Here is a 7,238-nt window from a genome sequence, read left to right as displayed (position 1 = left end):
ACTTCCAAACCAGACTGGAGTGGTTCCAGACTATCTGCTTCCTTCAAGACCTTGCACCTGGATAGCCAGACCCTCTCAATCACTTTGCCAAGGAAGGGAATATAAGAGACAGGATGTTAGTTTGCTAAATCTCTGGATTTGGGGGGAAAGGCCTTTATAAGAGGAGCCATGTCTCCTCTTTCAAGGCAATGGTCATGACCTTCTCCTTTAATAAAGCATTGACCACTCTCTGGGCCCATCCTGTCAATCCTTTCCCACTATATTTTACCAGCCATGACAGAAAGCGATTAAGAGGGCCTGTTGATGGCCTGGCCACTACAAGTGTCCATTCTTAGGATGCAGCAATTTAAACCATACCCTCCAAGTGTCCTAGAAAAATGAGGACACCCCACTTTTTATTACAAGAGGATGGTAATCATTTTGGGTGCTGTGACCTCGTGTAATTTCATAGCTCAAGTCTCTCCCCCCCCCCAAAAAATACAGGGTTTTTTGGAGCCGCAATCTTGCATGACACACCCAAACACACGCTTTTGGGCACCGTGCCCAAAAAGGGGGGGTGTCTGTGGCACAAAATTGCGGCAACCAAAATGTTTGTTGAGCTCTCACAATAAAAAAACAGGAAGGTGGCATCCCAGATTTTGGCTTCAAAGTGTTGGAGGGTATCCTGAAACTGATGCCAAGGTGTAATTCAATATTGCTTCAGGAAGCTCCACCCAGCCTGATTCAACTGTGGCATCAAAATCAGCATTGATCTGAGCGATTTCCTCCTCCAAATGATTTTCAGATGTTTTGCAACTAGCTACGGAGTGGTCCTTTGTTAAAAATGGAATATTGGCCTAGACCAGCCAGTTTAACACTCTGAACTGCTCAGTTACAATTGCAAACATCTCTGCCTACTGGCCATGCTGGTTGGGAACAATAGGACAGTATCAGAGAAGCTCAGGTGCTGACAGGAGGAGGAGAAGCAGGCACAGGGAGAGGACATTTAACAGCAGAAAGCAGAGAGGAGGGGGAGAGCAGCTGTAATCTGAGCTCTGACCAAAGGGACAGACAGATGTGTTAGAACTACGATAGTGGGCAAGATGTTGGAATGCAGGAAATATGCTCTGCCAAATCACGTAGGATTTCAAAAGTGGCAGAGATGCATGAAAGATACCGGAAGAGAAGGTGGGGGCTTCCATGCTGGGGAAGGAGCTCAGTCCGGACAACTCCATCTTCTGGGGAGGATGGATGAGTAGAGGAGCTCCATCTTAGTTTGTTGTTTTAGCAATAAATCTGAAATAATAAACAGTCAGAGTTGTCTTGCGTTTGTGGGAGAGACCAATCCATAACAATGATGTGAGGTAGTCTGTGGCCTCAGGATAAAATTTTGGGGATGGCAGGCAGGGACTGGTAGGGTGAGGTGGGGTCAGTGATGACATGGTTGGTGAGTAAAATGAGACATGAAAGTAATATAAAGAAATGGGAAGGCCAAACAAAATATCTAAGGAAGACAATAGGTAGGACAAGAGTTTAGAGTTCAAAAAGTGAAATTCCAGACACAAAAGTTGTCGAGCTTTTTTCTTACTGCTTCCAACTGCAAGCTTGTAAAGGGCTTGTAATTCTGCAACATCTTGAGGGTACCAGCTTGATGGAAGGCTAAACCACAGCTTTGGCCTTCAGGGGCAGCAACGTGGGGAATCCTCGCTCAACACAACTGGAAATGTGGCTGAGATGAGTTAGACCTGCTTCCCATTCTCTGAGTTCCATCCCTTTCTGGTGTTACCTGGCCAGGCAGAGGTGGGGGGAAAGCAAAAATCACTGGCATCTATTCTTCTGCCCCCCCCACCTTACCAGGATTCTGGTAGAGCTGAGATTTGTATGAATTTAAAGGTTTATATAAATTTAAAGGATCCGCCCAAATCCCTGGCTGCTGGACTTTAATCTCTACATGATAAATTGCAGTTTCTTAATATAACAGCACAGACAGATCGTGAAGCTGAGGCTCCAATACTTTGGCCACCTTCTGAGAAGAGAAGACTCCCTGGAAAAGACCTTGATGTTGGGAAAGATGGAGGGCACAAGGAGAAGGGGACGACAGAGGACGAGATGGTTGGACAGTGCTCTCGAAGCTACCAGCATGAGTTTGACCAAACTGCGGGAGGCAGTGGAAGACAGGAGTGCCTGGCGTGCTCTGGTCCATGGGGTCACGAAGAGTCGGACACGACTAAACGACTAAACAACAACAACAATATAACAGCAGTTTTCTGAAATCATTACCACATCCTGGATGAATTCCTCTTAAACTTGCCTCATCTCCTTTAGCTATTCCCTAAAACGGTATCAAACATTTAAAAAGGAAAAAGAAGCAACAATTGCAGAGCCTCTGTGCTGAAATAAGTAATTTCTCATTAAAATGGAAATTCTATTTTAAGCGCAATGACCTAGGGTTAACCTAGGGTATTGGAAATCCTATTAGACTGCAGAAATCCCTATTAGTTCATTTCAATTTTCCTGGCTCTTGATGGACAAAGGACGCAGATCCGGATCTCGTTTTCTACCAAAAGCTTTACAGAATTGTAGAACTGTAGCGTTGGAAGATACACCAAGGGTCATCTAGTCCAGCCCCCTGCTAGGCAGTAATATCACCCATATCCATAGGATGCACAGGCAAAGCAAGGAGCACTGGTGCAGCAGGTGCAGGACCTGGCTAGGTGAGTGGAGGCACTGATCCAACAGCTGACATGCCCCCTGCATTCCTGTTAGAAATGAGTGGGGCAAATGGGGCTTTAGCAGGGAGGCAGCTTTGGATTGAGCAAACAAAGGGGGTTGGGGTTGAGTTCATGACGACACTGGGATTTCCATGCCCCAGGCATGGAGGTGGCCATGCTGGCTGAGAATCAGACTGGGCACCCGTCATCTCCTCAGTGGGCAGAGGCCAATGCCATACCCTCTAAGGTTTCTGTGATGAAAATAAGGACGTCTCATTCCACAATGATAATTTTCCTGTTTATACCCTGCTCATCTGACTGGGTTGCCCCAGACACTCTGGGCAGCTTCCAACATATATAAAAGCATAATAAAACATCAAACTTTAAAAAAACAAACAGAAAACCCCTCTTCCCTCTACAGGATCGCCTTCAGTTGGCTCGGGGGTCTCATAACTCCATAACCTCCAGCATCTCTCAAATGAAAATAGGAACATCCTAAGGAAAATGATCAAATCAGAAATCAGGACGGCTTCTCTAAATCAGGAACCACCCTGGAAAGCAGGGACATTTGGAGGGTCTGTGATGCAGATGAAGGCTCTGGAGGCAGAACAGGCTGGACTGGCAAACAGCTACAGCTCTCTTGCTTAATGAAAAACAGGAGCAGAAATTACAGCTTAGCCCAAGTTGCCTAAGGGAGTGGTGTTGCAGTCCGACACGGCCGCAGCGAGTCAGGGTGGCCTCTTGACTTCAGCACAGACTCCTCTACCGGCCATGCTGGCTGCTGGGGCTTGTCCGTGGTTGTAGCTCATAGCAGGTGAGCCAGAGGGCAGGGTTTTGGAAGATGACCAGAAGGAAACAAGATCCACTCTCTGGTTATACAAGCCCAGGCCTCAGTTGTCGCTGGATTCCAGAGGGGCTGGTCGATTCAGGAAACACACCCAATGCCTATGCTGAAGCCTGCTAACATCTTTAATCAACAAAGCTGTGACCTGTTGAAATCCTGTCTAGTTGCCCTGTGGCTATGGCATCTTTATCATGCCTTCACCAAGGGGCATAGTTAGCTGATCCAGCACTCAGAATCTGCCTGGTGGATGCAAGCCCCAGGCTGTCATTTCGGGAAGAGCCACCGCGTCACTCCCAGGAGAGGCACATGGCTCAGGTGCACTGCAGGCCAGGCCCCGCGGCAAGTGCCGCCCCCTGCAGTGTGCCATTTTGTTACCCCCTTAGGGATAACACCTGGGGCAGACCACACACCCCTTCCTACGCCCCTACCTCCACCCCACTGCATGTGGCTCCCCTGTACCCAGACCCACAGGTAGAGACTGCCTTTCATAAATAGGGACATGTACTGGGGAGGGAGAGGGAAAATCATTTGAATTTCACTTACTGATTTGAACAAAACATCCAACTCTTGGCTGTGGGTCTCTGGTCTAATAATGCATTTCAGCAGGCCCTTCCAATGAATACCACAATTTCTGCAAATTGGACCACAATGTCTCAAGTTTCGACATCTCATTCCAAAGAAATGTACAGTCCCTAAAACTGCACCAGGCCCCTGGGGCATGAGGACATAGGGAGGTGCCTTATACCAAATAAAACCGTTGCCCCATCTGGCTCGCTATTGTCTGCCCCGACACTTCTCCACAGTTTCAGTCAGTGGATGCCCCCAATCTCACCTGGAGTTGCTAAAGATTGAACCTGAGACCATCTGCATTCAGCCATGGGCCTTCCTCATCAGTATTGCAATAGTTAGGTTGTGAAATGAGTAACTGCTCCGAAAAGAACACAATGCACTGGAGTTGACACTTGACGGGCAACCTACCTTTTGACTCAATTTGGAATCTGATTAGCCAATTACATGCATCTCTGCTGAATGCTCAGAAACAGGCCAGGTATCTCCCCCCACACCACCCCATATCACCCCATCATTTTCAACCAGCCTCCACATCCCTACCCCCAAGATTTGGACAAGTAATTTTTAAGGCTTTGGGGATGTGCAGGGAAATCTGGTCAAGTCCCTGGAGATTTGACAAGAAGCTCTGCAATCAGAAGACTCAGGTGAGCAAGGTCCAAGAAATGGGTCAGCCTAAATGACTGACATCTTGTAAGCCCTCTTCCTAACACTTTCTCAATCTGCCTTATGGCTATGCCAAAATGCTCTGCCCCAAGGCTTGACATTAGATGGAAAATCAATGGTTATACTATTAGAACTTAAGGGCAGAGCTTTAAATACCTTCACGTAGGATAATGCCACAACAATGGGGAACTGTAATGGCCACAAGGGGCAGGCAGAATATTTCGCTACCTCTTGTACTTTCACAGTTTCTCTAAACCAGAGTTAGGATCTTCAAGCATTAGGGGGGTGTCACCCTGCAGGCCTCTCTATCTGGCATGGGGGCTCTCCCCAAGCCCACCCCTCCCCGGCATTGATTCACACCTTTCCATGTCAGAGGGTATGTTCGTCTTGAGTGTTTTGACTGGAATCTGTCCTTAGTGCTCTTGGTGGATGTCACAATATGGCTGCTCTGTGGTTCATGGCATAACACAAAATGGCTCACTTACCTGTTACAGCTCTGACTTCAGAAGAAGAGAGTTTGGATTTGATATTCCGCCTTTCACTCCCTTTAAGGAGTCTCAAAGCGGCTAACATTCTCCTTTCCCTTCCTCCCCCACAACAAACACTCTGTGGGGTGAGTGGGGCTGAGAGACTTCTAAGAAGTGTGACTGGCCCAAGGTCACCCAGCAGCTGCATGTGGAGGAGCGGAGAAGCGAACCCGGTTCCCCAGATTACGTGACTACTGCTCTTAACCACTACACCACACTGGCTCTCACACTGACTTCACCCATGGGTTAAAAACACCCAGGGTGGCTTACAACAATTAAAGCACAACATTAAAAACAGTTTTAAACAACTTTAAATTACAGAAATAAGGTGGGTTCTAAAAATATTTATCTGAAGAAGTGTGCATGCACACGAAAGCTCATACCAAGAACTGACTTAGTTGGTCTTTAAGGTGCTACTGGAAGGAATTTTTTTGTTCTAAAAATATTATTATTACAATTTATTGAATTTATATACTCCCCTATACCTGGGGGTCTCAGGGCAGTTCACAGAATAAAATCAAGATATAAAACCACAAAATACATAATAAAAACAAAAACAACAACTCAATAGCCCCCTGCCCCCCATTTTTTTTAAAAAAGGGCATAGGATGTAAATCAGATAAACCAAAGGCCTGGTTTAAAAGGAAATTTCTTTCCTGATGCCTAAAGGTGTATAATGAACTTCCCTGGGGAGAGCATTCTACAGACGGGGAGCCACTGCAGAGAAAGCCTGTTCTCGTGTTGCCACCCTCCAGACTTCTCAAAGAGGAGGCATACAAAGAAGGCCTCAGAAGATGATCTCAGGGTCTGGATAGGCAGTGGCAGAGCTAGCTGCTCGGGCACCCAGAGCGGCACTCAGGGGCAGGAGTATCCACCCAGGGGGCGGGGCAATCCACCCAGGGGGTGATTGGTGCATGGCAATCCGCCAAGGGTGGATTTTGTCACCCCTCTCTGGGATGACAACTGGGGAGGACCACCCCCTGCCCCCTTTCTATGCCCCTGCTCATATGGAAAGAGGCAGTCCTTGAGGTATTGTGGTGTTGGGAGTCATTCTGCAAAGAAACAGTAAAGATGTTTGTACCTTTAAGAACTGTTTCTGTGAGCTTTGGGCAGATTGGGTACAGCTGGTCATGACTACAAAAGGAGGAAAAGTTGCAGTTTGAACTTTGCCTGCAAGGAAAAACACCCACCAGCTTTGTTGTTTCTTGTTTTGTAATAAAACCTTTATTTGGTTTGGTTTTACACCGGTCTCGTGGTGTCATAGTTTCTGTCATCTGCCACCAGAGGAAAAACCCCCTCCAACGTGTGGAGTCAAGTATCAAAAGTTGAGGTAAGGAGGTATGTCTTTAGCATTTGCCAAGGGCTGTATAATGAAGGTGCCAGATGTACTTTTGAGGGAGGGGATTTCCACAACTTAGCAGCTGCCCCAGAGAAGGCCCTCTCCTGGCTCACCATACCCCAAACTTCTGAGGAGAGTGGGACAACCCAGAGGGCCCCATCTGCTGACCATAGCACCTGTGTGCTCCACCTGTAGGAAAGGAGGTGGCCTTTTAGGTATTTGGGCTCTGAGTCTTTTAAAGCCCTTGAATTGGGCCTGGAAATGAACTGCCAACCAGCCCAGCTGTTTTAAAACAGGGCTTATGTGAGATTGGCCAATAAACCTCTCCTGCTACTGCAGGATTATGCTTATCTAACTCTTACTTCGAGTCATACCTACACCACAAAATGTTCTCTTTCCATTGCTACTAATAATTTTGCCTTTTTAGAAATAAAAAACACATTTTGTACATCATAGCTATGCAAGCTGCAAAGTTCTATGTGGCAATTTGAACGCTTGTGAAGTTCTGGAGAAAGAAAGTAGTTCCTTATTTACTAAATTCTAGGAGAAAGCAGATTGTTTCTTATTTACATTGGCTGGATTATAGATTTTGCACAGTGTCATAT

This window comes from Podarcis erhardii (assembly GCF_964252035.2).
Source record: "Podarcis erhardii genome assembly, chromosome: 7".
Taxonomy (NCBI): Eukaryota; Metazoa; Chordata; class Lepidosauria; order Squamata; family Lacertidae; genus Podarcis; species Podarcis erhardii.
The sequence above is the reverse complement of the archived record's forward strand: the minus strand, read 5'-3'. Positions refer to the sequence as shown.